Here is a 24,875-nt window from a genome sequence, read left to right on the forward strand (position 1 = left end):
TAAAGAATCTACCTGCAATGCAGAAGGCCCCAGTTCTATTCCTGGGTTGGGGAGATCCACTGGCGAAGGGATAGGCTACCTACTCCAGTATTCTTGGGCTTCCCTTGTGGCTCAGCTGGTAAAGAATCTGCCCGCAATGTGGGATACCTGGGTTCGATCATTCGATCCTTGTGTTGGGAAGATCCCCCGGAGAAGGGAAAAGCTACTCACTCCAGTATTCTGGACTGGAGAATTCCAAACTGTATAGTTCATGGGGTCACAAAGAGTTGGACATGACTGAGCGACTTTCACTTTCACAAGCACCCACATTGCTGTAGAGCTGATGGAAATTGTGTCTCAGTTAGAATCCAATCAGAAACAGTCAACATTAACATGAATGAGCAAGTGGACAGGAAAGAAGGAACATCGGCTGAGAATTGATCATGAGGTTTGAACCTTCCTTTGGTAGCATCTGAAAAAAGTTTAACTGAGGATGGGAAGGGATTCATTTTTGAATGAGCACTGGAGAACCACATGTGTACCAGCACATGCCCACAACCATGGGAATCAGATAAAAAGAGAGGCAAAGAAATTCTGGAGGAGGTGAAATGTGGTTGATGAGGCATCACCGAAGGCTGATGAGTGGTTAGTTCTTGTCAAAGGAGAGGTTAGAGGTTAGGTAGGAAATGGAGTGAAGTCTGGTGTGAAAATAGTGTTTCCTTGTCCCTTGCTTCCAGGCATGTAAGCTTACAACACTTCCCGAGGACACCTAGGATCTTCACAGGGCTTCCCAAGTGGTGCTAATGGTAAAGAACCCTCTTGCCAATGCAAGAGACATAAGACATAGGTCCGATCCCTGGGTTGGGAAGATCCCTTGCAGAAGGTCATGGCAACCCACTCCAGTATTCTTGCCTGGAGAACCCCATGGACAGAGGAACCTGGCGGGCTACAGTCCAGAGGGTCACAAAGAGTTGGCCATGACTGAAGTGACTTGGCACAGCACAGCATAGATGCTTCACAAAGTGCAGGACAAAAAAAACAAGCACGTTTAAAGCACTTACTAGGCTGATGAGGTCAGTTTTCATTCCCATCCTAAAGAAGGTCAATGCTAAAGAATGTTCAAACTATCGTACAGTTGCACTCATTTCACATGCTACCAAGGCAATGCTCAAAATCCTTTAATCTAGGCTTCAGCAGTACGTGAGCCAAGAACTTCCCAATGTACAAGCTGGATTACCACATCACCTATGTGTCTCCTGAGAAACCTGTACGCAGGTCCGGAAGCAACAGTTAGAACCAGACATGGAACAACGGACTGGTTCAAAGTTGGGAAAGGAGTACGTCAAGGTTGTATATTGTCACCCTACTTATTTAACTTCTGTGCAGAGTACATCATGAGAAATTCTAGGCTGGATGAAGCACAAGCTGGAATCAAGATTGCTGAGAAAAATATCAACAATATGCAAATATCAGATATGCAGATGATACCACTCTAATGGCAGAAAGTGAAGAGGAATAAAGTGCCTCTTGATAAGGGTAAAAGAGGAGGATGAACAAAACTGGCTTAAAATTCAATATTCAAAAACTAATGAATGGCAAATGTGGCATCTGGTCCTATCACTTCATGGCAAATAGAAGGGGAAATAGTGGAAGCAGTGGCATATTTTGTTTTGGGGGCTTTGAAAATCACTGTGGATGGTGAAATTAATGAAATTTAATGAAATTAAAAGATGCACGCCCTGTGGAAGAAGAGCTATGACAAACCAAGACAGCATATTAAAAAGCAGAGACATCACTCTGCCAACAAGGGTCCATATAGTCAAAGCTATGATTTTTCCAGTGGTCGCATACAAATGTGAGTTGGACCATAAAAAAAGACTGAGCACTGAAGAACTGATGCTTTCAAATTGTGGTGCTAAAAATGACTCTTGAGAGTCCCTTGGTCAGCAAGGAGATCAAGTAAATCCTAAAGGAAATCAACCCTAAAGATTCGTTGGAAGGACTGATGCTGAAGCTCCAATACTTAGGTCACCTGATGAGAAGAACTGACTCACTGGAAAAGATCCTGATAGCCAATTCTGGGAAAGATTGAGTGCAGGAGGAAAAGGGGGCTACGGAGGATAAGATGGTTGGATAGCATCATCGCCTCAATGGACATGAGCTTGAGCAAGCTCTTAGAGATAGTGAAGAACATAGAGGTCTTGTGCACTGCAGTCCAGGAGGTCACAGAGAGTCAGATACGACTTAGCAACTGAACAGCAACAAAAACAAAGTATGATGGAAAAAATCCATATATATATATGTAGTCAATTCTTGTTATTCCTGGTAACTATGTTTTATAAAGTCATTATGGACACTGGCTTAGAGAACTGCTTCTAGAAGAAATAAGAATTAAGTTACTACAAGCCTCTTCCAATATTCATTGGAAGGACTGATGCTGAAGCAGAAGCTTCGATACTTTGGCCACATGATGCAAAGAGCTGACTCATTGGAAAAGACCCTGATGCTGACCAAGCTTGAGGGCAATAGGAGAAGGGGGCGACAGAGGATGAGATGATTGGATGGCATCACCAACTCAATGGACATGAGTTTGAGCAAGCTCTGGAAAATAGCGAAGGACAGGGAGCCTGGCAAGTTGCAGTCCATTAGGTCAGAAAGAGTCAGCCGTGACTTTATGACTGAAAAACAGCAAGAAAGCCTCTGGGTGCAACACTGTCATCAACCTATCAACGCGTAGCTTTGCTTTATGTGTTTTTATGTTTAAAGACACCTTATTTAATGAATACAGTCATCCCTTGGTACCTGTGTGAAATTGATTTCAGACTCACTAGGGTTACCAAAATCCAAGGATGCTCACAACCCATAGTCAGCCCTCTGTATCCACAGTTCTGCTTTCACACGTTCAACTAACCACGGATTGTGTAGCACTATAGTATTTGCTATTGAAAAATATCCACATGTAATTGGACCCGTGTAATTAAAACCTATGTTGTTCAAGAGCCAACTGTATTGTTAATTCAGTAACATTAAACTTACAACTGCACTATAACTTCTACATGAACAAAGCTTATCTAATATGGGTATTTTCCCCATAAGGACTATCACAACCTTCCCGCACTTAGGAACACTGGGCAGCACTTCAGCACTACACTTGCGGGCCATTTGAAACAGCAAAATCACCAATAGGAAAGGAAAAAAAAGGAGGCTAGAAATGTGGCACAAAAAGACCACAAAAGGACCCCTGTTTTTAGGATGAAAGCTGAAACCGGAAAGCAGAGTATCACCTTGTTCAACCTCAACTGAGAGCACATACATCAAGGCATTCAAATTCAGGGGGTTACAAATTAATTTCAGTGAGAAGGCAAGTTTTCAAGTGGAGAATCTGAATAATGAGGACTAGTGGATGTTAAGATGTTAGTGGGTGCAGACCAAGAAGGTGATTTCTCTTCATCAATGAGAGTGAATTATCGAAAACTGTTTTTTATTCCTGTTTGTTTTCAGATTTAGGAATGCTCCAAATGCTTGTAGCAAACCAAACACTGTGTATCACAGATTATTGCAGACAAGGTTCCCAGGAAACAGACTCTGAGGCAGGGATTTGCATTGTGCAAGGTTTACTGGGAAGTGCTCCTGGGATCAACCCCTGCAGGGAAATGAAATGAGAGCACAGAATTAGGGAGGAGATACTAACTGAGATGAATCACAAGGACTCACCCAGGACAAAGGTGGGGATGGGGAGTGCTGGAGCTAGAATGGCCTTCAGGGTTGTCCGACACTGAGGCAGAAAGCTGGATTTTTACAGCTTCCCCATGACAAGTCACTAGGTGCAGGCTGTCCTTCAGAAGGAGCTGTGGCTTTGGGTGCAGTAGTGGGTCTCTTCAGCAGATGGTAATTCCTAGAGAGAGACCCCGCTGTATTAAGTCAACATCCCCATCAACATTGGAGGTGTGATTTGGAGGTGTGAGTGATGGAGCGAGAACACAGACAGTGCACCCCAGCACCCACAAACTGTGCCAAGGACAGGACATTTCTAGTGACTTATTCGAGGACAGTCTCAATTATGTTTAACTACCTGAGATGACAAAATGATGCCCCCCAAAGATGCCCATTCCCTAACCCCCAAAACTTATGACCATGTTACCTTACTTGGCACAGAAACACTGAAGTTGTGACTACCATTAAGGATCTTGAGGTGGAGTGGTTATCTTGGAGTATACCTGTATGTCCACTGTAGCCACATGAATCCTTAAAAGCAACAAAATTTTCCATGCTTCAGAGAACCGGAGATACAGCAGTATGAGAAGGACTCTGTCTGGCATTGCTGACTTTGAAGATGCTAGAAGGAAGCTACCAGCCAAGCAACATGGACAGCCTACAGAAGCTGGAAAAGGCAAAAAAAAAAGAATTGTACCCTAGAGCATCCAGAAAATTATGCAGCCCTGTATTTTAGCTCAGTGAGACCCGTCTTGGACTTTTGGCCTATGAGATAATAAATGTGTGTTGTTTAAGCCACCACACTTTTGGTAATTTGTCATAGCAACACTAAGAAAGAAATACACAAAGATACTAAAGTCGTGACTGACTCCCAGGCTGAGAGAGAAGGGAGGCACCAGAGTGCACCTTTCCTGTTGCTGTGCATAGCATTTGTTTTTCCCAAAAGGGAACATTTCCCAAAGGCCACTTCTAAAACACTCGAAGTGCAATTCTGCTTCTTGCCCAGGAATGTGCCGCTATGTTCTGTGTCTGAACTTGTATTTGATGATGAAGATAAAATGATGTACAAAAAAGGCTTAAGGTGATGGGTATGTGCTGTGTTGTGTCCAACTCTTTATGGTCCTATAGTCTGTAGCCCTCCAGGCTCCTCTGCCCATGGAATTTTCCAGGCAAAAATACCAGAGCCATTTCCTACTCCAGGGGATGTTCCCAACCCAGGGATCAAACCCATGTCTCTTGTGTTTCCTGCACTAGCAGGCAGATTCTTTACCTCTGGTGCTACCTGGGAAGCCCAAGAAAGTCCTTGACCTCCAAAGAACTTGAAATTTAGTAAGAAGTCTAGGCAAGAGTTTATTTTAACCTAGTGTGTTTGTTCTTTGATAGAGAAATAGAGACTTCTGTATAACCATGTTGGAAAAGCATTTAATGTTCAGGGAAGGCATCCCTGGGGAAATGACACTGAAATTGAGACTTGAAGAATGTGGAGAAAGCAAAGTGTGCTCCTGGCAGACACAACATGAACAAGTGCAAAGGAAGTAGTAAAAAATCACTGATATTTATTGAATGTTACACTAAGACCCATGCCAAGTGCCTTACCTACATGATTCCATTTCTTTTACACAACAAGCAAATGAAGTAGACATGATTATTAATTTTATTTTCCATATAAGAAAACTGAGTAACAGTGAATTTATTGATCTTGCCTAAGATGACTCAGCTTGTAAGCGGTTGAACCCAAATAATCTGGCTCGAACTCAAATAATCTGGCCCTAGAATCCTCAGGTTTAACCACTATTTTGCACTACTACTTACTGAGTCCAAAGCAGGACTCAATGGCTCATACCAGGAACTGAAGCAAGTTCCATGTGCTTGGAGCTGAGAATGGTGGGGGCAGGCATCTGGACTCAACAATGGCAGGAAATGAAACAGAAATTAGTATTTATGGCCAGGTCATAATCATATCTGTCCAGTACTCAAGATTTCATCAATCTTTGATGAGGATTTGGAAACTGTGGCATTTAGTGGAGAGGACATAGGCTTTAGTGTCAAACAAACTTGAGTTTCAATCCTCCCACTTCTATTTAGAAGTTGAACAATTAAGAACATTTTTTAAATTCTCTGTACATTTTCCTCTGTGTTCCTGTCTGTGCCTTGGAGATCATAATAGCAACATCAAAGAGTTGTTATGAGGATTACATGGGGTAAAGTACATAACTATCTGGCATATAGTGAGTAGAAACTCAAATGCTCAGTTTTTTTCCCCGCTTATTTTCCCTATTGGAAGGACAGGGCAGACTGTCTGAAGAGCTCTTTGCGGTTCAGCCAACAGAGCAAGAACATGAACAAAAGTGGATAGTGGCCCCCAAATTTTAAAATATTACACTAGATTTGGGCTTCAAACTTCAAATTTCATTAAATCAAATGTTAAATACCAAGGGCAGTATAGTATGGAGGGAGGCCAATGGATTAGGTTTCAGGAAATGTGAGTTCTAATGTCTACTCTACTGCAAGTAACTGTATAACCTCTGAGCTTCAGTTTCCTCATCTGAAATAAAATCAGGTTGAATTTGATGGCCTCTGTGTACCGCTTGGACTAAGCTTCAGACAGGACTAGAAAAATTGATCTCTGAATTAAGCTGGAATTCTCAGGTTAGATAGATAGATTGATTGATTGACAGATATAGTATATTTAAATTTTTTTAAACAACCAAAAAGAAATATGTGACAGATACAATCTTCTTGGGAGCTGCAGAGAAACTATGCAGGAAGATGATAAGATGTGTGAGCTTTGATGTAAGATAGACATCCTCATTTGTTCTCTACTGTTACCCAGAGTAGATCGTTACCTCTTTAAATCTATTTCTTCATCTGTAAAATGAAAATGCTAACCTTTGTTCATACTTGTGTTCAAACTGAATGATATTTATAACTTCTAGTTCACTCTTCATCCCCCAGGGAGGACAAATCCATTTATCCTGTTTCTCCAAGAAACATTAAACACTCCTTCCTTTTTGCTTCCGTCACTTAGGATCTACACAGTGTATCATTACAGCACGTACCCAGAAGCCTCCTATGTGAGTATTTTTCCCTATTTTGATTTTCATAAGGACAGAAACTATGTCCAATAGGGCCTAGAATAGTGCCCAGTCTATAAGTGTTTTCTAGTGAATGTTGATTTTTTAAACTAATAAATAAATAAAAATTAAAACAATGAAATTGCATTTTTCATCTAGTAGATTGGTGAAGGTATTTAAAAATTCACTCATGCAGGCAAATGAACCTGAACTGAAACAACCTTCCTTGAATTCAAATTAACAATGTTTCCAGAGTCTTAAAACCTCTGTACCCTTCAGTCCAGTAATTCTACTCCTAGGTCTCCATCCAATAGAGATAATAAGTTGTTTCACATGTAAAGAGAACAATGTCTGGGGGTGGGGGAAACCGGTAAGTAAATACATCACAATATTAATAGTAATTATTTCTGAGTAGAAGACTTAAAGCTGACTTTAATTTTCCATTTTATACTTCTCTGTATTTTCCAAAATTTATTTAATGATCATTTAAAACTTTGCAGCAGGATTATATAGTATTTTTTTAGTTATAAGAGAGATTCTTGAAAGCTTAATGTATACTACTAAATATATTTATAACATGCTCACATTCCTTAAATACATGTTTCTTTTATTTACCCCAGTGCCCAATGTAGCATCCTGCATGTTGCAGGTACCCTATAAATTATACATATGTTATTTTACATGACTGTATCCACTTGGGTCCTCAATTTATCTTTCTTCATTCTATAAATTTAGACATGTCACTTGCATTTTTCTTCTGGTCATTTAAGTTCCAAAGACATGCAAGTGTCAGCAGATTTATTTTTCTCCAAAACAGGTTAATGCTCCAGTTAACTGTTGTCCAAATAGTTTTTATTAAAAAGTAGCACAGTTCTCCCTGAGAGATTTCATCATCACATGCTAGGAGGAGCTGAAAAAACTAGGTTACAAGGATTTGTTGGGGTGTCTGATCATTGCTGTATCACTGCTGAAGCAGACAGAAATGAAGTTCTTAATGGAGTTTCTTTAGATAGAAAAATTGTTATAATGCTTTTTGTGTGAAAAGGCCAGTGTTTACTTGACAAAATTTATTTTTACTGAGTAAAGATTTCAGTCTTTCAATAGAATTAATCATTAATCATTATTGCATCGTTTAAATAAACATGCTTTAGTGTTTATCCTTGTCACCTCAAGGCCTCCTCTTAAAGTTTGTTACATCAAGTTTGTTTTTGTATTTCTATGAGATTCCCGTGATATTCTTTCTCCCCTCAGACCACTATGCGATTAAGTCTCTGTTCCCAAAATAAACATCTTTCCTTCTCTATTATTCTTTTCAGCTCTGATTCTGTTTCCCTCATTCTCTGAAGTATTAATGTCTTTAAAAGATAGATCACACTTAGTTGAATAAATTTAACATTTTTAACCTCCTGCTTACCCCAGCTTCTTTTATTTTTAATTTTATTTAAGTATAGTTGACTTAACAATGCTGTGTTAATTTCTGCTATACAACAAAGTGACTCAGTTATACATATGTGTGTGTGTGTGTATACATACATATATATGTGTAATATATATATATGTATATATATGTGTGTGTGTGTGTGTGTGTGTGTGTGTATGTGTGTATATATATACATATATTCCGTGTATTGTCAGTTGGAGAAGGCAATGGCACCCCACTCTGGTACTCTTGCCTGGAAAATCCCATGGATGGAGGAGCCTGGTGGGCTGCAGTCCATGGGGTTGCAAAGAGTCGGACATGACTGAGCAACTTCACTTTCACTTTACACTTTCATGCATTGGAGAAGGAAATGGCAACCCACTCCAGTGTTCTTGCCTGGAGAATCCCAGGGACGGGGGAGCCTGGTGGGCTGCTGTCTATGTGGTCGCACAGAGTTGAACACGACTGAAGCGACTTAGCAGCAGCAGCAGCAGTCATGTCCAGCTTTTTGTGATCCTGTGGACTGCAGCTTGCCAGACTCCTCTGTCCATGGAGTTTTCCAGGCAAGAAGACGAGTGGGTTGCCATTTCTCTCTCCAGGGGATCTTCCCAACCCAGGGATTGAACCCACATCTCCTGCATAGGCAGGTGGATTTTTACCACTGCACCACCTGGAAAGCCCTCATATAATATATATATATATATGGAAAAGAATATGAAAATTTTTTCCATTATAGTTTGTCACAGGATATTAAATATAGCTCCCTGTGCTATAAAGTAGGATCTTGTTATTTATCCATCCTAGGTATCATAGTTTGTCTCTGCTAATCCCAAACTCCCAACCCTTCCCAATCCCTTGGCAACTGCAATCTGTTCTATCTGTGAGTCTGTTTTTGTTTCATAGATATGTTCATTTGTGTTATATTCTAAATTCCACATTTGTGATATCACATGGTATTTGTCTTTTTCTTACTTCACTTACTATGATGATCTCTAGGTTCATCCATGTTGCTGCAAATGGCATTATTTCAGTCTTTTTTATGGCTGAATAATATTCCATTGTGTATATATAAACCACATCTGCTTTATCTGTTCATCTGTAAATGGACATTTAGGTTGTTTCCATTTCTTGACTACTGTAAATAGTGCTGCTATGAAAACAGGGGTGCACTTACCTTTTAAAATTATAGTTTTGTCTGGTGTATGCCCAAGAATGAGATTGCTAGCTCATATGGAAATTCTATTTTTAGCTTTTTTTTAGTAGTTTCCATTCTGTTTCCCAAGTGGCAACACCAATTAATATTCTCACCAATGGTATAGGAGAGCTGTCTTTTCTCTACACCATCTCCAGCATTTGTTATCTATAGAGCTGTTAGCGATGTCCATTCTGAGGTGATACTTGATTGTAGTTTCATTTGCTTTTCCCTAGTAATTAGTGATGTTGAACATCTTTTCATGTGCGTATTGGCCATCTGTATGCCTTCTTTGGAGAAGTTAGGCCTTCTTTGGAGAAGTTAGATCTTCTGCCCATTTTTTTGATTTGGCTATTTGTTTTTTGTTGTGAGTTGTATGAGCTGTTTGTATATTTTAGATATTAACCCATTGTCAGTCACATCATTTGCAATATTTTCTCCTGGGTGGGACATTGTCTTTTCATTTTGTTTATGGTTTCCTGTTTATCCCAACTTCTGATTTCTATACTTGCTACACTACTGAAAATACTTTCTTAATGTCTCCCATAAATTCTTATTAACAAAGCAATGTCTCCTTTCCACTCTCCAACAGCCTCCATTTCTTTATGCTTAAAGTTGCTTGCTCCTCTATCTTATTGAAATTTACCTCTTTTCATTTAGATTCTTGGAAGGGTAGTATGTTGCTGACCGAGGAGTGGGATTTAACTCTTTTCCCAAAATTCTCCATTAGTGGGAGGCAATAGTTTGAAAGTACATTTAATTTTTTAAATGTTCACTGAAGTTAAATGCATGTAGTTTTTTGTGTAATGTAAAAAAAAAAAAAGTATGCCTAGGAATCTGTCTTTCTTCTCTGCACTCTATACCAACCCATCCCACTCCTCCTCACTTAGTCAAATAACCTGGTGAGTATTCTTCCAGTGCTTTTTCTATGTATCCATAGTAATACACTGGTATGTATGTAGAAGTAGACATTTTACAAACGTAAATGATATATACATAGTTTTTTGGTAACAAATAAGCTCATCTGTCTATTTTTTTTCAAACCTGTGTATTGCTTTAAAGCTAAAGGGAAGCCCTATTAAGGGTAGGAAGAAGAATCACATAAAAAGTGGAGAGACATGAAGGTGGACAGATGGCCTGGTTTGTGCTTAAAATGTCTTATAAATACATAGGCATATTTCATATCCAAGCCAGACAAAGCTTCTTAAATTTAGCAGTGAAAGATTAAGTGCAGAATTTTGGATTTTGATTTCTTTTCTAACATTCTTTTTGTTGCTAATGTTGAGAATGGAGAACTTAATTTGAGGGGCATCAATTAAATTCAATACAACTGTTTTTTAAAAAGAGGACTTATAAAAAAATAAAATAAAAAGAGGACTTATTTCTGTATGACTTTAATAGTAGGCTTTGATTTTCAAAAGGTGTGAAGTTGAAAGGAGTTACAGTCAAGAAATAGAAACACAGCATCTTAATTTTAGTACTCTTCTTTTCACATTCCAGCTCTGCTGCCCAAGGTGATTGTATTTCACAGCCTACTCATATGCTGTAAATATCTTTACATGTGGTAAGTCTTATCCTATCACTGTAGTAACATGCCTTAAACAAAGCATTAAAAGCTTTGAACAAGATGGCATCTGAGTATAATGAGGTTTATCCATCTTCTAGAAAAATGAAACACGTTTGAAGTGACTTTCAGAGGATGAGAAAGATTTGTACTACATAAGAGAGGATTTCAGTTTTCAGGTTAAAAAGAAACTCCAGTTGAAAAGACTTTAGGGGATTTTCTATGAACTAAATGATCAGAGATTGATATCTTGTCAAGCACTCTGTTGAGAAAGGGAAAGGTTATACAGAAAAGCAGATATTAGAAAGGGCAGAGGATTTAGAGATAAGGATAAGCAACATTGTATTAGTATAGATATAGTTACAAACACTGGAGTTAAAATTAATCATGTTACATTGAAGGAAGTTAACAGTGATCATTAGCTATTACCTGTAGAGATCAGAGAAAGATTTAAATAATACATTTTATACAAAAAGATCCAAAAGTGAAAAATACTTAAGAATTTAGGGACCATTAAAGAAGCGATAAAGGGGCTTCCCAGGTGGCACAGTGGTAAGGAATCCCCCTGCCAATGCAGGAGATGCAAGAGATGCAGTTTCTATTCCTGGGTCAGGAAGATCTGCTGGAGGAGGAGATGGAAACCCACTCCAGTGTTCTTGCCTGGAACATTGCATGGACAGAGGAACCTGGCTGACATGACTGAGTTTATGCATGCACATACACACACACACAAAGAAGAGAGAAAGAATGAATTGATACACATTCAATGAAGTATTCAGGAAACTGGTATCTTTTCCTAAGGGCTAGAAAACTTATGATGCCCTAACCCTCAGATGCATGGGGTGAATAAATTATTTAAGCAGGACAGCATTGATTGATATTTTTCTCTCATTCAAGCCTATAAATGTGGCTAGAAAGACCTTAGTAATTGATAAACTCAAGGTTGATAATTTTCATTTTAATCATTGATGTTGATCGTCATACATACCAGAAGCATTAAAGAAATGTGACAAATAGTTGATTTGAGTTTTAATGATGTGTTGCTTGCAAGGTTTTTCAAGGCAAATGCTAAGGGGTTATTTATTTCTCCCCAGGTAAGGCCCCACCTGCTACTTGCCATGCTAACATGAATTCTTCATCTAAACAGATGGGCTTTCCATAGGTATGATTACCAGAAAAGGGGGAAGGGGAATCTGACATACTTTTTTTTTTTTTTAATAAAAAGGCAGCATATTGTTAAAACTAAGATGCCTTGCATTTACCAATCATTTGGAACTATCCATTTGAGACCCATAGCCCACCAGGCTCCTCTGTCCATGGAGTTCTCCCAGGCAAGAATACTGGAGTGGGTAGCCATTCCCTTCTCCAAGGGATCTTCCCGACCCAGGGATCAAACCTGGGTCTCCTACATTGCAGGCAGACTTTTTTACCATCTCAGCCACCAGGAAAGCCCAGCAACTAGCTAATCACTGTCCAACTGAGGCCCAATTCGGAGAATATTTTGAATAAATTAAAATACAGAGAGATATCTGGTGAAACCTTGGATTCTGCCCACCCCCTGCCTCATGTGACCCTCTCATGTGAGACTCTTACTACATCAGTCTCAGACTCCATGAAGCTGAGTGTATGCTTAAATACTCCTCCAGGAAATTTCTGTAAGAGTATAATGAAAACTACTGTTTCAATGCTTCTGTAAATCATAATTAAAAAGAGAAATCTAAACTCTCAGTTTATGATCTTGACCCAGTTTAAACACTTACCATTGTATGGATTTATTTTTGCCTTTCTTAAGTCAGAAGCTCTCTTTCCAGAGGCAACTTTTTCCTCCTGCTTTTTGGGACTGATAGTTATCCTGTTACTTCTTTAATCCTCTCTTCTTGTTAATGCAAGTGGTCACACGTGCTGTTCCATCAGCTTATCCTCTCCCTCTGGCCATGGTGACTCAAGATGAGCCTATAAAAGTGCTTCCCAAGAGGGTCTGCCACAGTTGCTCAGGAGAGGGCCAGTTTTACTCTTTCCGCAGAGGGCGTTAAGCTGGTAAGATGTGTCTTGAGCCCAGTATCCCCCATACCTGCTGTATTCTAGATCCAGACATTCCAGAATTTTCAGTTATGTTTATGCTGACTTAAGTTGGGCTTCTGTCACTAGTGAATGAATAGACACAACCACACTATACAGTATTGGGTAAATGGCTTAAATTCTTAAACCTCTTATCTTCACTAAGATTGGATAATGACATCTACCATGTCCATATACCAGAGAAATCTAACATTTAATATGCAAAGCATTTATTATCTTATAATAGTTATCCAAATGATAAATTTCTTATGCATTTCTCTAAAATATTTAATTGCAACAATAGCTGTAATTCAAGCCAGTTATTTAGTAGTATGTAAAAATGTCTTATATTTCTTAATCCTTAATGAATCATTTTGTTGTCACATGAATGAGGCTTACCAAAAAACAAAAGCTTCAGTCTATTTATAAATCAATAATTAAGAGCAATAAATATTTACTTAATAGTTTAATAATATAACAGTTATATCTTAATAGCTCTTCCTCCTTTAAAGAAGTTATATTTTAAATCTCTAATTACATGCTACAGTATGTATCGGTGCCTTTCAAATTTACCAGCCATCTAGGAATCGTGTTAAAATGCATATTCTGATTCAGTAGATCTGAGGTGAGACCTGAGATATGATATTTCTTTTTTTCTTTAATTTTTTCAGCTTTATTGAGATATAATTCATGTATAACATTGTATAAAAGTTTAAGGGATATAATGTGCTGACCTGATACACCTATTTATTGTGAAATGATTACTATGATTCAGTTAGTTCATACCTTCATCACTTCATACAGTTACCTCCATATGCATGTGTGTATTGAGAACATTTAAGATTTCCTCTCTTTCAGGTATATAATACAGTACTGTTATCTATAGTTACCATGCTGTACATTAGATCCCCAGAACTTAGTCATTTTCTTACTGGAAGTTTGTACACTCTGATCAACGTCTCCCCATTTCCTCCACCCTCCACCCAGCCCCTAACAATCACCATTCTGCTCCCTGTTTTTATAAACTTGGCATTTTTTTATGTTCCACATAGCAGTTAAATCACACAGCATTTGCCTTTCTCCGGGTAACTTATTGCCTTTAACATAATGCCCTTAAGGTCCATCTGTGTTCTCTTCAATGGCAGGATCTTCTTTTTAAATGCTGAAAAGTATTCCATTGTATGTAAATATATAACACAACTTCATTATCCATACATCCATTGATAGATACTTAGGCTGTTTCCATGTCCTGGCTATTGTGACTAATGCTGCAGTGAACTTAGGGATGCAGATATCTTTTCAGATATTTCTTTTCCTATGGATATATTCTCAGAAATGGAATTGTGGAATCATATGATAGCTTTATTTTTAATTTTTTGATAAGTTCCATGATGTTTTCCATAGCAGCTGTAGCAATTTACATTTCTACATTTCCCCTAGTTGTGTACAAGGTTTTATTTGAGATAAAATAAGACATATGAGATGATATGTCATTGTAGTTTTGGTTTGCATTTCCCTGATGTTTAGTAATATTGAACATTTTTCATGTATCTGTTGGCAATTCACATGTCTTCTTTGGAAAAATGTCTATTCAAGACCTTTGCCCATTTTTATTCATATTGCTTGCTTGCTTGTTTTGATTTTGAGTTGTATAGGTTTCTTATATATTGTGATTATTAACTCATTATCAGATAGATAGATTGTATTCCTCACAAGCTTCAGGTAAAAGAGGCATCTGGTCTTCAGACCAGCTTTGAGTGTCAAAGAATTAAAACAAAACCCTGAAAACAGCAAAATCAGAAGTCAAATGAGTTGTGAGTTGAAAGAGTTCAGATAGTATAGTTTCAGTTTTCTAATTAAAAAGAAAACTGTGTGATTAAAAAAATTCTTGACTTCATTTTCTCATTTAAGATAAAAATACTGAAATTTATTATACAATAAACATAGTCACAGCAAGGGTACTTAATAGATTATTAACTGACATTGAAAGATATCATAGAAATCCCTGTTGTAGGATTTTTAAGGATCTAGTATTCTAAGTGGAAGGAATGGGCATTTTTTTTAATTAGATAACTGTAATAGAGAGTCCAGACTTGTAGTCAATCTTCACTTTCACATACTAATCAATTTGACAAATATATGTATAAGATCCTGTCATTTCAATAGAAAATTGAGGCTTTAATTAAATGTTGTTCACAGTTGAGTGGCCTAGAGTTCATCCTGAAAAGATAGGCTGAAATGGTCAATGAATGATGAGACACATTTCTGATCAAGTGACTTCATGAAAACATACGATGGAATGTGATTGTCAGTTATGATGGCTTCTTACAGGCGGCCTGCATTAGAATGGTGTGCAGATTTCCTTTCCATCCCTTGCAGGGCCCCAGCAGAATAGTAAACATATCATTTCAATATGAAATAGACACCCCAGTTCAAAAGTTGAAGGATACAGGCAACCTTATAAAAGCCAGAAGACATTGGATTATACTAAGAGGCAATGTTATTTCACTAAGAAATGCACAAAATCCAGCAATATTCAGCCATGAAATTTCCGCTAAAAGGTATTCCTTCTCCATCAAATCTTCTCTGCTTAAGAAAATGAGAGTAATTTAGTGTATTTCAATAATGTTGGAGTAATCAATGGATGGGGTTTTCTTGCTCTATGGTAGAATGTCAGCTACTCAGTTGAGTTGTTGATGAATTGGTTTGACCTAGTCTTAAGGATATGGCTGAAAAACAGAAATAATAAGATCAACATTTTTCAGGGCTTTTTTGGTCCCTAGATCGACTAAGTCTATTTTGGCGCTTAGTTACTAATCACCTTCCACTAATGCCTTTTACAACAATTCAAAAAGACTTAATAGAGTCTCATTAGAGTTGATTTGGTTAATTCTCCCCTTCACACAGGTAAATGTTATAAATGTATTTTCATTTAGTGAGACCTGAGGTGGTTTAGGATTTTTGAAGTTTATGGGCAGATCTTTTATGAAATTGAGTGAGAATTTTAAACATTTCCATTAAAATCAGAACACCTTATAAGTTTACCATAAATTCCAGCACAAAGTTATGTGCAATTTGGAGGATAAAATTGCACAGTCTAGAAAGATTTACTCACGTGGTATAGATGATCAGTTGTCCATTCAGTTCTTAAGGAGGTTTTTAATGTTTATAGGAACCTTTTTTTTTTTTTTACTATGGTTTTGAAAGCTGAGGGAGAAAATGCAGTTTCAAAATGTGAGCAGCAATCCAAAAAAGACCATTAACTGTGTAATATGTCCCAGTTCTTTATGACGTTTTCAGGAATCCACCCCTTTTCCCTTTTTTTTTGCTATATGTTGTCTCCTTTTTAATCACAGTTTTGAAAATGGACTACTGAGTTGAAAGGGAAGAAAAGCTAAATGAATTATGAGTTTAGTTCTATATGGAAACCTCCCTTAAATATCTCAGCACATAGCAATATATAACATACATAGATTAATGATTTGATTTAGATTAAACATGACTTGTTATTTAAGTACAAAAATAAATGATGAATATCATCACATTTTCCAAGTTATAAAAACCCAATACTTTAAAATATTAAAAGAAGCTATATAACAGATAAAAGCATTTGTTATGTTCTGTTACATTGCCGGTATCTGAAGATTTGAAGTAGACTTTTGAATCTTTTGTAAACCTTTTATAAGAGTTAAACACATGTGGAGTTTTTGCCACTTTATCATTATCTTCACTGGAAAATAAACATAAGGCAGCTAGCATGTGAGGTATTTAGCGCGACACCTGGCATATAACATCCATTTAGCCCTGGCAAAATTATGTATGGTATGCTGTATAATCTCTACATTCAATATTACACAAATCAAAGAGTTTTTCATGTAAAATAAAATGCCTTTAATCACCAACATAGAAAAAAATAGGTCTTTGGGCCAAATCTCATCGTAATTGCAAAATATTTAGATTTTTTTTAAAACACTGATGAAGGATGAAGAAGCTCAGTCTTTTCCCCTTTCAGCAGATGTGGGTAATTTTCAAGACAGCTCTAGTGGTAAGAACTGGGAGCCTGCTCCTTCAAAGCACATGTGCTGAAATGTTCTGTTTCCCAGCTTTATAATTAGAGATTATTTCTCAGTGATTTTCAGTGCAGATAAAATTTAGCTCACTTACAATATGACAGCCATCATCTCTTATTTTCATTAAACATGCTCTAGAGCGGGTGGTTATAGAAATAAGATAGGAATTAGCATCTGAAAGTTTAAAGATGATTACAAAATCTCTTCCTTAGAAAATTATGGGTTTCCCTCGGCTTAGCTTTCCTAAAATAAATCAGTGTTGCTCCAAGTGGCAGCCTTTGCTGCCTAATGTATCACACTTGGGTGTTCATCTACATCCACAAAAAGTATGATTTCAGCCCTTCCAAAATATAAGCTGCATCTCACTCTTGAGATGTGGGGACAGTTGGCTTAGTCTGTTACCAAAGCCCATATGCCCCTGTATAATTTGCCCACTTTTCCTCTCTGAATGTGTCTCAGCATACATGCACCTGCTCCACCATACATGCTCAATGCATACAATTTCCTATGGCTGGCAGCAAGGCTTATAGTAAAGCTGAAAATTTAAGAAACCATTTCTAGTTCTGTTTAAAAAATAAGTAAAACTTTGTCTCTGTGGGGCCATCAAACAAATCAAGTTAGTTTTAGTTCTTTCACTGATGAGCATTTCCTCTGGTGTCTCTTCAATAAGAAAAAATGTCAGTCTGTGTTGGCTGACTTTCAGTGGTGGCCGTCAGCATTTGGAGATTATAAGAGTTCCTGGCCTTGCTTCCTTGGAACCAAACACTGATGCTCAGCGGAAGAGCACCTATGAGGTGCTCAGAATTTCAAAAATTCTCTAAGTCCTCATATCTCTTTCAATATGAGAAAGAGAAAACCAAAGTAGCCATAGAAACAAGGGCCTATATCTCACTGTTCTTCCTCCTCATTAGTTTCAGGATGTGGGGCCACTGAATTGTTCACTAATGTTTCTTTCTCACTACAGAAAGCATATGGTTTAGTAGAGCTTATTTCTTTCTATTAGATAAGCCACTAATGGAGTCCGTATGGAGTCTGATTTGACATGGGTAAGAACACAGTGAAGTGCAAAAGGAATAGACAAAGCAAGTGTGGGGAAAGAACTAAGGCAAGAGATCATTTGGTCCTAGCAGATATTAATAGAAAATGTGACTTTGGTCCCTGACTTTATAGTTTCTACTTCTTGTAGCTAATGAGACATCTCTGAATTTCCTGATAGGCTACAAGATACCATGTTTCCTTCCAACAGTTTCCAAAGCGTTCGGTCAACAAATACTGAGTTTGTACTATGTGCCCTGCATTGGAGCATGTACTAAGTGGACAATGGAGGGTGAGATGGACATGGAAATCATCCCTCATAGATAGTTCAACTTTACAAGAAAAAAAACAAACATTGAATAGATGATTATACCCCCAAAAAAATTGTAAAAGAGTAAGTACAATACGTTACAGAAGCATATAGTTTGGGTAGCATGACTTATGAATCTAGTCTGGTAGAAAGGAATATCAGTACTGGTTAAATAGGATCTCTTTGAGGAAGTAACATGTCAGCTGATATTTGAAGGATGATGGGCAATTGACTGGGTGAAGGGAGAAGTGAAAATGAAAGCATTGCATAAAAAAAATAAATAAATAAAGAGCTGTGAAAAGCCCAAATACAGAGAATTGGTATTTTGAAGAAATGCTTTATGAGGAAATCCCAATACAGCCCAAAAGGAAACTGATGAGTAAGTAAGAGTCAAAACTTGGGAATGCTTTTTTTAATTACTGTAGATTTATAATATATTTTGAAATTAGAAAATGTAATGCCTCCAGCTTTGTTCTTCTTTCTTAAGATTGCTTTGGCTCTTGGAAGCCTTTTATGGTTCCATTTGAGTTTTAGGAATTTTTTTATATTTCTATAAAAAATATCATTGGTATGTTGATGGGTTTAATATTGAATCTGTAGATCACTTGAAGTAATTAGAACAGTGTTTTACTGGCATAAAGGCAGACATATAGAACAATGAAATAGAATAGAAAGTCCAGAAATAAACCCATGTATAAGCAGTCAGCTGCTCTTTAGCGAGGGTTCCAAGAACGCACAGTGGGAAAAGAATAGTCTGTGCAACAGTGACATGGGGCAAACTGAATATCCACACACAACAGAATGAAATTAGACCCTTATCTTAAACTATGCATAAAAATAAACTCAAAATGTATTAAAAGCATAAATGTAAGACTTGAAACTGTAAAATTTCTAGAAGGAAACAAGGTCTTGCAATGGTTTCTTGCCCATGACACCAAAAACACAAACAGTAAAAGTTAAAATAAACAAGCAGTACTGCATCAAACTAAAAAGCTCTGCAAGCAAAGAAAACTGTCAACAGAATTAAAGGACAACCTGTGGAGAGGGTCAAAATACTTGCAGATCATATATCTGATAGGTGGTTAATATTCAGAATATATAAGGAAGTCTTACAGATCAACAGCAAATATATATATATATAAAACCCAGTTTTTTAAATGGGGAAAGGACTTGAATAGACATTTCTTCCAAGACATACAAGTGGCCAACAGATGTATGAAAACATGCTCAAACTCACTATCATCAAAGAAATCAAAACCACAATGAGATATCATCTCATATAAATGTAACAAATTGACAGGTTGTACACCTTAAGTTTTCACAGTGTTATATGTCAAATATATTTCAATACTTTTTAAAAGGAAGTGAAGTGAAGTGAAAGTCACTCAGTCGTGTCTGACTCTTGCGACCCTGTGGACTATAGCCTGCCAGGCTCCTCTGTCCATGGGATTTCCCAGGCAAGAGTACTGGAATGGGTTGCCATTTCCTTCTCCAGGGGATCTTCCTGACCCCAGAATCAAACCTGAGTCTCCTGTATTGCAGGCAGATTCTTTACTGACTGAGCTATGAAGGAAGGCAATTCTCAAAAAACAAATTAAGAAGTGTCAGTGCAGATGTGGAAAACTTAGAATTCTTGTACACTGTTGATGGGAATGTAAATGTTGCAGCACTATGAAAAACAGTATGGAGTTTCTTTTAAAAAAATAAAAATATAACTACTATAATAAATTAGGACTAGTTTTAATTTTTAAAATTAAAACTAAACTACAAGTTTATTCCAGCAACTTTCACAGTATCCAAGGAAACAGCCTAAGTGTCTGTTGACAAATGAATACATAAAGAAGGAAATCCTGTTGTATGCAACAACATGGATAAGCCTGCAGGACATTATGCTCAGTGAAATGATTCAGTCACTGAAGGACAAATATTGCATGATTCCACTTTTACAAAGCATCTAATACATAGTCAAATTGATAAAAGTAGACACTAGAATGGTGGTTGTCAAGGGCTGGGGAAGGGGGAGTGGAGAGCGTCAGTGGGCAGTTGTTGTTCAATGGGCGCAAACTTTCAGTTATTCAAGATGGATAAGGTATAGAATTCTACTCCTTATTGCCAAATTCAGACTGAACTTGACAAAAGTGGAGAAAACCACTAGACCATTCAGGTATGACCTAAATCAAATCCCTTATGACTATACAGTGGAAATGAGAAATAGATTTAAGGGACTTGATATGACAGACAGAGTATCTGATAAACTATGGATGGAGGTTCATGACATTGTACAGGAGACAGGAATCAAGACCATCCCCAAGAAAAAGAAATACAAAAAAGCAAAATGACTGTCTGAGGAGGCCTTACAAATAGCTGTGGAAAGAAGGGAAGCAAAAAGCAAAGGAGAAAAGGAAAGATATACCCATTTGAATACAGAGTTCCGAAGAATAGCAAGGAGAGATAAGAAAGCCTTCCTCAGTGATCAATGCAAAGAAATAGAGGAAAACAATAGAATGGGAAAGACTAGAGCTCTCTTCAAGAAAATTAGAGATACCAAGGGAACATTTCATGCAAAGATGGGCTCAATAAAGGACAGAAATGGTAGGGACCTAACAGAAGCAGAAGATATTAAGAAGAGGTGGCAAGAATACACAGAAAAACTGTACAAAAAGCCTCACGACCCAGATAATCACGATGGTCAGACATCCTGGAATGTGAAGTCAAGTGGGCCTTAGGAAGCATCACTAGGAACAAAGCTAGTGGAAGTGATGGAATTCCAGTGGAGCTATTTCAAATCCTGGAAGATGATGCTGTGAAAGTGCCACACTCAATATGCCAGCAAATTTGGAAAACTCAGCAGTGGCTGTAGGACTGGAAAAGATCAGTTTTCATTTCAATCCCAAAGAAAAGCAATGCCAAAGAATGCTCAAACTATTCCACAATTGCACTCATCTCACACGCTAGTAAAGTAATGCTCAAAATTCTCCAAGCCAGGCTTCAGCAATATGTGAACTGTGAAGTTCCAAATGTTCAAGCCGGTTTTAGAAAAGGCAGAGGAACCAGAGATCAAATTGACAACTTCTGCTGAATCATCGAAAAAGCAAGAGAAATCTAGAAAAACATCTATTTCTGCTTTACTGACTATGCCAAAGCCTTTGACTGTGTGGATCACAATAAACTGTGGAAAATTCTGAAAGAGATGGGAATACCAGACCACCTAAGCTGCCTCCTGAGAAACTCCTGTATGCAACTCAAGAAGCAACAGTTAGAACCAGACATGGAACAACAGACTGGTTCCAAATAGGAAAAGGAGTACGTCAAGGCTGTATATTGTCACCCTGCTTATTTAACTTCTATGCAGAGTACATCATGAGAAACGCTGGGCTGGAAGAAGCACAAGTTGGCTTCAAGATTGCTGGGAGAAATATCAACAACCTCAGATATGAAGACAACACCACCCTTATGGCAGAAAGTGAAGAACTAAAGAGCCTCTTGATGAAAGTGAAAGGGGAGAGTGAAGAAGTTGGCTTAAAGCTCAACATTCAGAAAACTAAGATCATGGCATCTGGTCCTATCACTTCATGACAAATAGATGGGGAAACAGTGCAAACAGTGGCTGACTTTATTTTTCTGGGCTCCAAAATCACTGCAGATGGTGACTGCAGCCATGAAATTAAAAGACGCTTACTCCTTGGAAGGAAAGTTATGACCAACCTAGACAGCATATTAAAAAGCAGAGACATGACTTTGTCAACAAAGGTCCATCTAGTCAAGGCTATAGTTTTTCCAGTGGTCATGTATGGATGTGAGAGTTGGACTATAAAGAAAGCTGAGCACAGAAGAATTGATGCTTTTGAACTATGGTGTTGGAGAAGACTCTTGAGAGTCCCTTGGACTGCAAGGAGGTCTAACCAGTCCATCCTCAAGGAGATCAGTCTTGAGTTTTCATTGGAAGCACTGATGTTGAGGCTGAAACTCCAATACTTTGGCCACCTGATGCGAAGAGCTGACTCATTTGAAAAAATGCTGATGCTGGGAAAGATTGAGGGCAAGAGAAGAAGGGGACAACAGAGGATGAGATGGCTGGATGGCATCACCAACTCGATGTACATGGGTTTGGGTGGACTCTAGGAGTTGTTGATAGACAGGCCCTGGCATGCTGTGGTTTTGGGGTCGCAAAGAGTCGGACACGACTGTGCGATTGAACTAAACTGAACTGAACTGTACAAGATAGTATTTGTGGTTAACAATACTGTGTTATGCATTTTTTTTTAATTTAGAGGCTATATCTCATTAGGTATTATTACCACAAAGAAAGAAAGTGGGGCATATGAGAAACTTTTGGAGGTGACGGATATATTTATTACTTTTGATTGTGGTGTTGGTTTCATGGGTATGTACATGCCCAAACTCATCAAATTATAGACATTATATATTTACAATCTTTACATATAAATTATATCACAATAAACCTGGTTTTAAAAACCTTGGGAATCCTTTTAAAGAACTCTAAACTTTTATTCTAAAATCATGGAGAAACTAATTAAAGTTTTTAAGAATTGTTGTGACATTTGCATCTTTCACCATTTAGAACAATTTAAAGAGAAAGTGAAGTCTCTCAGTCATGTCTGACTCTTTCTGACCCCATGGACTGTAGCCTACCAGGCTCCTCTGTCCATGGGATTTTCCAGGTAGAGTACTGGAGTGGGTTGCCATTTCCTTCTCCAGGGGATCTTCCCAACCCAGGGATCGAACCCAGATCTCCTGCATTGCAGGCAGACACTTTAGTGTCTGAGCCACCAGGGAAGAACAAATTAAGTCTGTTGCGTTAAATACAGAGGGAGATGATATTAACTGCGACTAAAGCCATGGTTCTCAACTGGGGATATTTGTTAATATCTGGAAGCATTTCTAATTGTTACAACCCTCTAGGGAAGGTGGAAGGGCTACATTGACATCTACTTGGTAGAGAACAGGGATGCTATTCAACATCCTACAATGAACAAAACAATCATAACAAAAAATTATCTGACCCAACATGTCAGTGATGTGGAGGTTAAGAACCCATGGAGTAAATAATGGAAACCAAGAGAAGTGGCATATTAGAAAGATATTTAGGAAATAAAATAAACAGGATTTAGTGGTTAAACAGAGTGGTCAAGCATAAGTGGCAAGAAAGCTTGACTCAGGTTTCTGTTTTAAGCAATTGATTGGTGGTTGGCGATCCCATAAACTGATTTAGGGAACAATTTGGGGAGAATAGACTTTAGATGGAGTAGAGTGGGAAAGATGAAGAATACCATATTGAACATTTTACCTCTGTTGTACCTGCAAGAGAGTCAAAGGACCTTTCTGGCACGTATGTGTGTTAACATCTCTCAGAGTTAGGGTATAGCTAGCACAGGATGGTGTTAAACATGTAAGAGTGTAAGAGTTGTTATGAGGAATAAATCAGGTACATTACATGAAGAACTTAGTACAGTGCATGGCACATTGTAACCATCCAAAAAATGTTACTATTATTGACAGTATTTGAGTAATTAAATTGAAGCTAAAAGAGTGAGTAAGATTACCTCGAGAGAGAGTAAAGTGAAAGAGAAGAGGATGGAACCCTGAGAAATACTCTAAAAAAGGAGCAGGCAGAGGAGAATCTAGAAGCTGATTGTGCAGAGACGAGATGTGGGAGAAAAACCAGGATCCTGTGTATCTCTGAAACAAAGGGTGGATACGGTTTCCAGAGGAGCTTGTGATCAGCCATACCAAATGCTTCTCTGAGTTCAAGTAGATTGGGAACTAATCTTTTTTTGAGTAAATTTGAAGGTTAGGTTGTTAGGTTCTTGGAAAATGTTGGTTTGGTAAAGCACTGGGGAGAGATTGGAGTGAGTTGGGGAGTGAAGAGAGGAAAAGAAATTGTAACTTTTCAGCAACTCTTTGGAAAAGCCTGGCTGCAAGGGGACGAGAACAGACATAGTTAGAGCAATATATGGATGGCTTATTATTATCATTATTGTTTAAGATAGAAGATATATGACATATTTAAATGCTAATGTGTGACACTTAAATACCAATGGAGGAAGGCTGGAGGTACAGAATAGAAAGAAAATAATTACTGGGGCAAGATCTCCAAAATAAAATTACCGATGTAGCTCACATAACAGCTTACTGATTTATTTAGCCATTTCCTCCCACGTGGCTGGAGACAGCTGATGTGGACCAAAGAGTGAAGCCTCCGAGGAGTTAGAGTAAGAACATTGCCAAAGGGAGTCTTTGCTTGTTTGCTTTTCTCATTTTAATGATATTTGAATATTAAGAGACATTAGAAGTCTCTTTTGGGGATTCTCTTTAGAGCCAATTTTTATTTTAATTTGCTCACTTTACAAGCTGAGGGGATAATAATGTATTCTAAATCAATATCTTGTCTGTGGCCATCAGAAAGAGAAATGACTCCTGCACATAATTGCTAATGTA

The sequence above is a fragment of the Cervus elaphus genome, chromosome 17 (genome assembly GCF_910594005.1).
Source record: "Cervus elaphus chromosome 17, mCerEla1.1, whole genome shotgun sequence".
In the NCBI taxonomy this organism is placed as follows: Eukaryota; Metazoa; Chordata; class Mammalia; order Artiodactyla; family Cervidae; genus Cervus; species Cervus elaphus.